Raw genomic sequence first — 10,541 nt, 5'->3', positions numbered from 1 at the left:
ACACACACACACACACACACACACACACACACACACACACACACACACACACACACACACACACACACGAGAGATACAGAGTAGATACAAAGTAACCTTAGAGGGGACCACAAGAGCTTCTGGGGGTATTGGGAAAGGACTCCTAAAGTATTCGATTTGAGGTTTAAAGGAAGTAGGGGATTCTAAGAGGGAGAGGTGACCAGTAAGAGTATTATGGGGAAAAAGATGGGGAAGAGTGGGGTACAGTGCAAAGGCATGAAGCCTAGAGATGGAAAATAGTATGGGAAAAACTGCAAATAGGCCAATATTGTTAGATTATAGGGTGTGTGAAGGGGAGTAATATGTACAATTTCAAACAGAAAGATATAATTTAAAGAGAAGATATGATCCTGTAGCTTAAAATTCCTTGCCCTCACATTCTAGCCAAACTGTCCCTATATACACACTACATACCAAGGCTCAGATAGCATTTCTAGCAAATTTGCCAATGACTTAAGGCCAGGAGGGATTGTTATTAATTTACTGAATAAGTGAGTAAATATTTAAAAGGAAAAAAAGAAAAAAAGATCTTGGCAGGCTAAAACACTGCACCAAATCTATTAGGATGAAATATATACATATATGTAAAATGTCATACTTAGATTTTAAAAATCTATTTAACAAGTATTAGATGGGTGAAATGTGGCTGGATAGATTGTTTTTAAATGACCTCAATAATTTAAAAGTGTGCTATGGGAGTCAAAAAAGCTAATGGTTTTTGGTGGGGGAACATTAAGAAAAACATAGTAGGGATGACAATATGAAGCTTACAGCTACACAATCACTTCAGAAACAATGGAAAAAACATTGTATCTATTATTAGATTTCTTTTTATTTTTTTCCAACATAATCTTCCTTGGGTCACAGCACTAATGAGCTGCAGTGGCCTCTCATGCCCCTTCTAGCTTGAAATTTATAATATCACAATACTAAGACAGCTGTGTAAATGAATACAAGTAAGTCATTTAACTCACTGTTAGTGCCCTCATCTGTAAAATACAGTTTAATAATAGCAACACCTACTTGTATTACCAATCACATAAGATGCCAATCACATGATGCTATGAGGATCAAATGATCTTATATATGTAAACTAATTTGCAAATCTTAATGCACTATATAATGTGAGCTATTATTTACATGCAAAGCAAAGTAAACAGAGGAAGAATTCAAACAATGACAATAATGTAAAAGAAAATATCAGAAGAATGAACAAAAAATGAAACTGAATACTGCATAATTATACTTAACCATGCCTGTCCTCAGAGAAGAACTGAAAAATGGCCTCTTTTCCTTCATGGCAGAAAGGACTATCAATATGGAATTTTACAATATTGATAGCCATGGCAGTCATGCTACTTAGTCTTGCTAAACTGTTTTTTTTCCCTGTTTCTTTTGAGGAAAGGCATTACCTTTTGGGAGAGGGACTCTAAGGAAAGATTTAATGTAGACAGTGAGTGGTACTTGAGTGGATCCTTGAAGGGGACTAGGAAGAAATAAAGAGTATCTTTGCTTATTTTACTTTAGTCAGTAAGTCAACAAGTTTAAGTGCTTACTGTGTTCTTACTGTGCTAGGCACTAGGAGACAGAGGAAGGCAAAAATATGGCTCTTAATTTCCAGGAACCATGTTTATATTGTAGTGGAGGAGACAACATGCAAACAACTAGATATATTTAAGATATAAACAGTGTAAATGGGAGGTAATCTCAAGGAATGGGTTAGAAGTAGAGGGGAGGGGTTGAGATCAGGAAAGGCCTTTACTGTAGAAGGTCTAGAAAACAATGAGATATGAGGAAGTAGAGGCACAAATTGTAGGGATTCTCAACGAGTTTCCCTACAAAAGGAATGAGAGATACAGAATGAAAGTTAGTATGGATGGTAGGATCAAGTGAAGTTTTTTTTTGTTCCGCTTTTTTAAACAACAAAGGAGATAGAGGCATGTTAGTAAGCAGCAGAGAAGCAGCCAGTACTTGGGAAGAAACTGAAGATTAGTAAGAGTGGGGATGAAAGAGGAGAAATCTAGAGATGATTTGATGATATGGGAGTAAGAATATATGTGAAAGGGTTTTGATTTGGCAAGGATAAGGACCATTTTGTGCAGAACCAAGGTGAAGGAGATAGCAGGGGAAGATGTCAGTGATTTGAGATGAGGGGGTGAAAAAGAGGGAGTTCTCCTAAAGTGGTCTTAATTTTTTCAATGAAGGTTCTGTTAGATTCTCTGCTGGGAGGGTGGGAAAAGGGAATGCTATAGGAGGCTTGAGGAGGCAAGAAAAGGTTTGGAATAGCTGCTGAGGTGTCATGTTTTCATATTGGCTCCAAAGAAGGATTAATAGTCTATGGCAGGCCTGCACAACATATGGCCTGAGAGCTACTTGTGGCTGGCCAAAGTGGCCCACAGGTGGTATGTTATGCAGGGTTGTTTTACATCCTCTACATTTTTCTCAGGACAGGCCACAAGCAGGAGGGCCAAATGTTGTGCAGGCCTGGTCTATGGTCTATACTAAGGTTGTAGGTATGCTCTGGATCACTGATTATTCCTGTACACTGAGTAGAAAGTTGATGATAATCAATGAATGTTGCAAACAACTTATTAAAAGTTACTCTTAACTGTTTTTCTGATATAATGAAGAAGCTGGGAATCTTTAGGCTTGATAGGGGTTGAGGGGTGGGAGTGGAATAACTGTCTTCAAATTGTTGAACGACTATCATATGGAAAAAGGATTAGACTTGCTCAGTTTGACCCAAAAAGGCAGAAATAAGATCAAGAACTAATTTGCAAAGAAGCAATTTTCTGCTCAACATAAGGAAAAACTTTCTAACAATTAGAACTATCCAGAAGTAGAATGAACTGCCACAAATGGCAAAAGGTTCTTCCTCATTGGAGTCCTCAAGCAATGTCTGCGTTGTCAATGTCTGTTTGTCAGATTATTGTTTGTCCTTCCATCTTGAAGAGTACCATGACATCAGGAAGGTGATATCATGACTTTCAAGTGAATTGAACTTAAGTGAGGGAGGGGCGTGCAAAGTCATCAGCCTCACTTTCTCCTCCAGAGCCATCTGGGCCCAGTGGCAAAATACAGACCAGGACAACTGGAGATGGCCCCAGATGCAGTGGGAGACCTTGGCCTTTTTAAGCTAAGTTTTTCCCAGGTCTCAGTTTGTCTGAGGAAATACCCAATTCAAGTCATTAAGGCTAGGTAAGAAGTGAGGCGATAAATGGCTTCTTCTACCTAGTTAAAAAAAAAAAAAGGCAGTCTGGGAGGGGAAGACCCCCAGGATTTCTAGCCAAAACAGAAACAACTGCTATTTACACTCACTGAGTCACCAGAACCCAAATGATGACCAAGGTTTCAGCTGGGATCTACTGTTGGCCAATAAATGAGAGCCAGAGTGATTTGGGTTTAAGGCATGGTCCTTAAAAAAGACATCTAGCCCATAAACCCCAAGTTATCTTGTGAGGCTTCAGTGACCAAAATTGATACTCCTTTAGGCAGAGCACTTGCTGGTAAGGGTATAATTCCCTATGTAGACAGAGGGAGAGGAGGGGGGGAGGGAGGGAGGGAAGAAGGAAGGAAAGGAGGGAGGGAGGGAAGGAGTTCTAAATCAGACCTGAGCTGAAAGGTTTTAATTTGGAGTGGGAGTTAAAGGTAAGTAAATTATTTTTGTAGCTAGGCACTGATCAATGCAAGCAAATTCCTATGAATATGTACAGAATGGTATAATCCCCCAAGTAGACTTTAGAACAAGCACAAGTATTTCCTGTTCATTTATTTGTTTTGTGTATAACTGTGTATGTACATATTTTCTCCCTGGGCTAGATTATAAACTCAAGACAGCAACTTTTATACTTTTTTCTTTGAATCTCTAGTACCTAGCACAGTGCCAAGCACATAGTAAATTGCTTGATAAATATTTGATTGAGGTCATCTCAATGTTTTTTAGTCTTCATTTAAATACCTCTACAACTATTGGAGATAAATTAGCTACATTTTCTCCAAAGAAAGAGTCTCCTTTATGAAGACTGTACTTCTCTTTTTGTCTTGATTACTTAAGAAACAATTTGATGAGTAAATACAGAGCTGACCCTGGAGTTGGGAATACCTGAGGTCATTTCTACTCCCACCCCCCAAAATATAACTGGTTGAAATGAAACTCCTTGAAACTCCCAAAGATTATAAATTGCAGAGGTTATGATCAACATTGGAGGAATGGAGTTTGTCACTTGGAAGCTTCATAAATTGAAGGTATCACAGGACTAGTTAAAAACAAAATAAAAAACAAACAACTTATAAATTAGAGATGGTATAGTGGATAGAGTGTTGGTGTAAGTCAGGAAGAACCAAAACCCAAGCAAGTCCCTTAAAACCTCTCAGCCTAAGTTTCTCCATTTATAAAATGGGGGATAGTAATAATAGCTACGTCATAGAATTTTTTATCAAGTGAGATAATATATGTAAAAATAATGTATTTGAATTTGAATGTAATTGGATAATATTCAAAAGGACTCTGTAAACCTTGTTACAAGTTATTAATTATTGTTAGTTATTACCAGAAAAAGACACTCAGTTATCAGTCATATTTAGAAGACTTTCACCATCTTTTAAATGGTTAAACTAAAACAATTCCACCCAACAGGTCAATTTATTTGGCTATTAATACATTTTGCTGTTAACTTATCTATTAGCTTTTATCCATAATGCAGTACTTAAAATTAAACATTCTGCAAGAAATGGGTTGAGGTTTTTTGAAGGACAAGGCAATTATCTGGTGGTATCTGCCTTAGAAATGTTTCAACCTAAAACTTTGGGGAATTTAACTAACAACCTGTTGAGAAGATCCAAAATTCTTTTCTAAAGAAAATATTGGCTCTACAAATATGCATCCCTTCTAAATCTGGCATGCTAAAGTTTATTGGATTTTTGTCCAGCAAAATATGTGTTTCTTTAACTTTAGTAACAGAATGCTAATTTTGTCATCTTCATATATGGAATCTAAAGCATATTCTTTTAACCATTCATAAAAGATATCTGTCCTACAGGCACCTATTGGAGGAATCACAGTATGTATGAGCTAAAGGGACCATAATAATCATATAGTCCAATATCTTTATAAATATGACAATAATCCTGGGGAAATTATTTAGATATAAAGACTGATACTATAAGCAAACTAAGAGAGGAATAGTTAACCTGTCAGACCTATGGAGCAGGGAAGAATTTATGACCAAACAAGACATAGAAAACATTATGAAATGCAAAATGGATGATTTTGATTATATTAAATTGAAAAGGTTTTGCACAAACAAAGCCAATGCAACCAAGATTAAAAGGGAAGCAGAAAGCTGGGAAACAATTTTTACAATCAGTGTCTCTGATAAAAGCTTTGTTTCTAAAATATATAGAGAACTGAGTCGAATTTATAAGAATACAAGTAATTCCCCAATTGATAAAATGGTCAAAGGATACGAACAGGTAATTTTCAGATAAAGAAATTAAACCTATTTATAGTCATATAAAAAATGTTCTAAATCACTATTGATTAAAGAAATGCAAATCAAAACAACTCTGAGGTACCACATCACACCCATCAGACTGGCTAACATGACAAAACAGGAAAATGATAAATGTTGAAGATGTGGGAAAATTCAAAAAGTAATGCATTGTTCATGGAATTGTAAAATGATCCAACCATTCTGGAGAGCAATTTGTAACTATTCCCAAAGGGCTATAAAACTGCATACCCTTTCAGCAATACTACTTCTAGGTCTATATCCCAAAGAGATCATTAAAAACGGGAAAAGGACTCATACGTACAAAAATATTTATAGCAGCTCTTTTTGTGGTGGCAAAGAATTAGAAATTGAGGGGATGTACATCAATTGGGGAATGGCTGACTGAACAAGTTGTGGTATATGGATGTAATGGAATACTATTGTGCTATAAGAAATGATAAGCAGGCAGACGTCAGAAAAACCTGGAAAGATTTACATGACTGATGCTGAGTGAAATGGGCAGAACTAGGAGCACACTGTACACAGTAACAGTCACATTGTGCGATGACTGACTTTGATAGATTTATCTCTTAGCAATGCAAGGATCTAAGACAACTCCAAAAGACTCATGACGGAAAATGCTATCCACATTCAGAGAAAGAACTTTGGAGTCTGAATGCAGATGGAAGAACACTATTTGCTCTCTTTCTCTTTTGTTTTGTTTCTTCTTTCTTGTGGTTCCTCCCATTGGTTCTAATTATATTTTTTACAAGATTACTAATGCGAAAATGTTTAATATGAATGTATATATCACCTATATTCGACTGCACACTGTCTGGGGAGGGGGAGGAGCAGGGAGAGAAAATAGAAAACTCAAAATCTTATGGAAGTGAACATCGAAAACAAAAAATAAATTAATTATATTAAAAAACAACAACAACAAACCCATGACTGTACTCTAGCACCTGCCAAGGGCTTAAGACACTGAAATACTTAAGAGTGATAAACTAATAAACACATTAACTACCTCTCCATTCTTGTAGATTTTCCAAATTCTCTCTATATATTAAAAGAAAGGTGGTTCATAGGATAGAGTGTTAGGCCTCAAGTCAGGAAGACTCATCTTCCTGAATTGAAATGTGGCCTCAGACACTTATTAGCTGTTACCTTGGGCAAGTCACTTAACCCTGTTTGCCTCAGTTACTCATCTGTAAAATGAGCTGGAGAAGGAAATGGCAAACCACTCCTTTATCTCTGCTGAGAAAACCTCAAATAGGATCATGAAACAATGGAATAACAATAAAATTAAAAGTAGATCACTAGAAACCAAGGAATCTGGAGTGCTCTCCTTTCTCCCCTCTCTCCACCTCAAAATTCCTTCATCAAGTTACAGTCTAGCATTTGGATAACATTTCTTTATCTTTTTGCAAAAAATTCCAGTCTGAGTGTAGTTTTTTAAAGGTTTATCTGCAAACAGGTATTCTTTTGTCAGTGAAGGAAAACGAACACAATGTGTCTTCCTTTTTAACTTAACTGCCAAGAAACTCTAGAGTCATTCAGAGCTCATTGTTACCAGCTTAATTTTGGTACTAATGTTCTCTGTTCTTTTTCTATCCCTAATTGTTTTAATGACATCCTGTTTAAAATGAAAACCTACTCATATTATTTTAGAAGAGGGTAGTATAGAAATCTTAAATAAATAAAAAGATTCTGAACCAGTCATCAAGGTTTCAGAGATGAACTTTGTTAACTCCACAGAAAAATACATTACCTTCCTTTTAAAATGAATTCCTTTGTTTATTTGAAACTGAGGTTTCCAGTATTCCCCAAAACTGGAAAAATGCAAACCGTTAAGTTCAAGTTCTCTTCAGACAATTTCATCAATCAATGAAATGATATAATATCTACTAGTGTGATAATCAACAGAGTACCCTGTTCCAAGAGGATCTAGTTCTGAAAAGTCTTTCCCATACTAGTGATAGAGAGGGATGAATTCTTCCCTCCCCAGAGGTTGGCCAAATTCTAACCTGATCCCAGGGATACGAATAAAAGTCAAATATAGGGTTTGGTATAGTTAGAAAGGGGTGGAAGGTGTTGCAATTCCCATTTGTATAAAGTTAAAGTGCCCAATCTAGCGCTACTTCATATATCTAATTTGGGTTCATTAAAGAAGATTTCAGGGTCTCAGATCAAACCAGATCATGACTTCTTCATGATACTTCAGACCAAATACAAACTCAGGGATAGAAAGGATAGATCCTACTAATCTAAGTTTTCCATCCCTCCTTATCTGTTTTAGAGTAGAAAAATGATTACGTATTCTACTTATATGACACCCCAGTGTGCCTCAAAATATATAAGAAAGATAGTCGCAAATAATTATATTTTAATTAGTCACTTTTAAATACATATATGCCACTGAAGTACTTTTAGAAAGGAAACTCAGAAAGATCAAACCATGCATGGTGAGGTCTGAATCTAAGACAAGATCAGGAATCATCAAATTTTCTTTTGAAATAATGTAAATCTTCAGCTCTGACATCAATTTTATGATTGAACTTAACACTGTACCCACAGAAATGATAAAATTACTGAATGAGTTAAAAATGGCTTCCTAGCTCTGAACCTGTTCAATTTTGACTCAGTCATTTCCATCTTTCTGTCTCCATTTGTATACCAGTTAAAACAAAACAAAATGGAATACTTAATTTTGCTCCACTTTTTAAGACAGAAATGCAAGAAAAGACCTTTGAGTTTCTTTTGGAGGATAAAGGCACTATATGGAAGGTCATGCACAGTAGAGTACTCTGAGTTATGGTCTGATCTCCATTGAGGTAGGGTAACAATATTCACTGTTATTTGAGAGGTGCCAGTATAAGCAGTGTATTTTATTTCTACTCCACAAAATGTAAAGTAGGAAAACACACAAGGAAACACACTCAAAAACATCTCTCTTTTAAAGATAGTCTAAAATAAATTTAAGCCATTTTGTTAAGATAAAATGTTTGTTAATCATTTTTTCCCATAAAAGAAAATAGGGGGACAGAAGAGAAATCACATTAAAAAAGCACAGCGCTAGCAGTTTGTAATTCTTGGGATAAGCTTGACAAACACCACATTTCAATTACTTATATTACAGTACATTAACCAAGGAAAGTGATCTCACAACTAAGATTTAAGATTTCGATGTAACATTTGATCTTTAATGAGGTTTCTGAAACAACTATTGATTAAAAACAATATTAAATGATTTTATTTCCACTTTGGACATTTCTACTATTCCACTGGCTGTAACCAAAGTTACCTATACTGATACTGAAAATTTTTTTTATTACGATTAGCATTAAGAACTATCTCCAGTCTTTCACCATTCTATATTGGTTTTTTCAATACCTCCAGTGAAAGTCACAAGCCAAGTTAATCAATACCTACAGGAAAAAAAAAAGTAACCAAATCCACTATTTCTTGCTGAACACAGCAAGTGCCGTAGGTAGTGGGTTACAACTCTGATAAGCAGCGTATCCTTTGACTATAACAGCCATCAGGTAAATAATACAAGGGTTTGTGGGGAAAAAAAATACTTTTTCCATTTTAATAAATCCATCAACTCCAAAAAAGCACATAAAAAGCACAATATACCCGAAAGTTCAGAGGAGTTTAATTGGACACTAAGGACTGCTTTCAGATAAGAAAGACTGTTTGGGGCCCAAGTCTCTCCTTTAGACAGAGCACATAATAATTACCCATTTAGCTGTCAAACTCCAGTCCAGACTAGGCAGCAGTATGTCCTTAAGATAGTGGAGACTCTCAGTTCCCTGCGGGATCGCAATATATGTCAAGGCTACTTGACAACAATGCAATCGCCTACAACCGCAAGGAGGCTTTTTAAAGCCCCAGTACTCCCCTTGGGGTAGTTTAAAAAGCAAAAACAAAAGCCTTCTCCCCGCGGGGCCCCACCCCCACCCCCACGGAAAAGTCCTCGAGACATTTCCTCCCACAAACCCCACCTAGCCCGAAGCAAAAAAAAAAAAAGGTACCTGAGGTATAACAAGGCTTAGGCAGTGGGGTGATGGACTCTGGGGGGCAGCTGCGGGGATGCAGGACGCCGGCCTCCTCGCAGCCCTTTCACTCCGCGTCCTCGAGACCCTCCTCCCCCCTCCCCGGGCACCAGCACCCCCGCCGTTCTCGGTCCGAAGGAGACGCCTCTCCTTCTACTGGACCCCCGCACCGCCATCACCAGGTAACCTACCTAAAAGTGTCAGCGCCGCTGCGCGGCTCTCCTCTCCCAGGCTCTCCGGCCGCCTTGGGCCGCTCCTACCACCGAGGCTGCGGGGAGGAGCCGGCGGCCGTGAGGATCTCCAAGCCTGTCCGGCTGGATTGTTACTAGTCGGGGCCGCTGGGCTCGCGCCCCACAGAGTTCCGCGGTGCGCGTGGGGTCGGGAGGTCGGGAAGAGCGCTCGCGTCAGGGAGAACCCGCGGCGGCTCCACCTTCCATCACTCGGACCGCCTACCTTCCTTCCTCCCGCCCCCTCTTGGCTTCTCATCAGCCTTCTGCGCAAGTGCCTGACTGAGAACTGGCGGTAAAGGGGCGGGGGAAAAAGAACGCTAGTCTCGCGAGATGATGTTCGTCGCAGGAGGGAGGATGGGATGGGGAAGGCCGTGGAGGGGGCGGGGCTCCTGAGGGACTGACGGTGCTAGTGTAAATTACCAGCCCCGAGATCTGGGAAAACCTTGTTTTGGCGTTGTCATTAGTTTACAGGAGCAAAGACTTGTTAGATCCTGATGGAAGTTTTCCCTTGATCTAGTCTTTTAAAAGAATGACTTAGGAAATGATATTAGCCATTCTCATTTCTAGAATGCTTTAAAGTTTTCAAATTGTTAACTTCCTTACAACGGCTTTGTGAGATTAGCTGGTGCAAGGAAAAACTCAACCCCTTTAAAAGAATGTTCTGGGAAAGAATAACCATTCCAATTTCTATAGTGTTTTAAAGTTTACAAAGTATTTACTTT

General features: G+C 38.1%; 1 protein-coding gene across 1 annotated transcript in view; it reads right to left on the bottom strand.

The window, feature by feature from the left end:
* Positions 1 to 10,093, bottom strand: part of SHPRH (SNF2 histone linker PHD RING helicase) — a 136,221-nt gene extending 126,128 nt beyond the window's left edge. The window contains exon 1 of the mRNA XM_069069732.1: positions 9,781 to 10,093. The gene's annotated coding sequence lies outside the window, so the exon portion shown is untranslated. The remainder of the gene's footprint in view (positions 1 to 9,780) is intronic.
* Positions 10,094 to 10,541: the final 448 nt, after the last annotated feature.

Source organism: Petaurus breviceps, unplaced genomic scaffold, assembly GCF_028583685.1.
Source record: "Petaurus breviceps papuanus isolate PSGF00001 unplaced genomic scaffold, PetGlider_PUasm1.0 90784, whole genome shotgun sequence".
NCBI lineage: Eukaryota > Metazoa > Chordata > Mammalia > Diprotodontia > Petauridae > Petaurus > Petaurus breviceps.
Note: the sequence above shows the minus strand (reverse complement) of the source record. Positions and strands in the feature narration are given on the sequence as shown.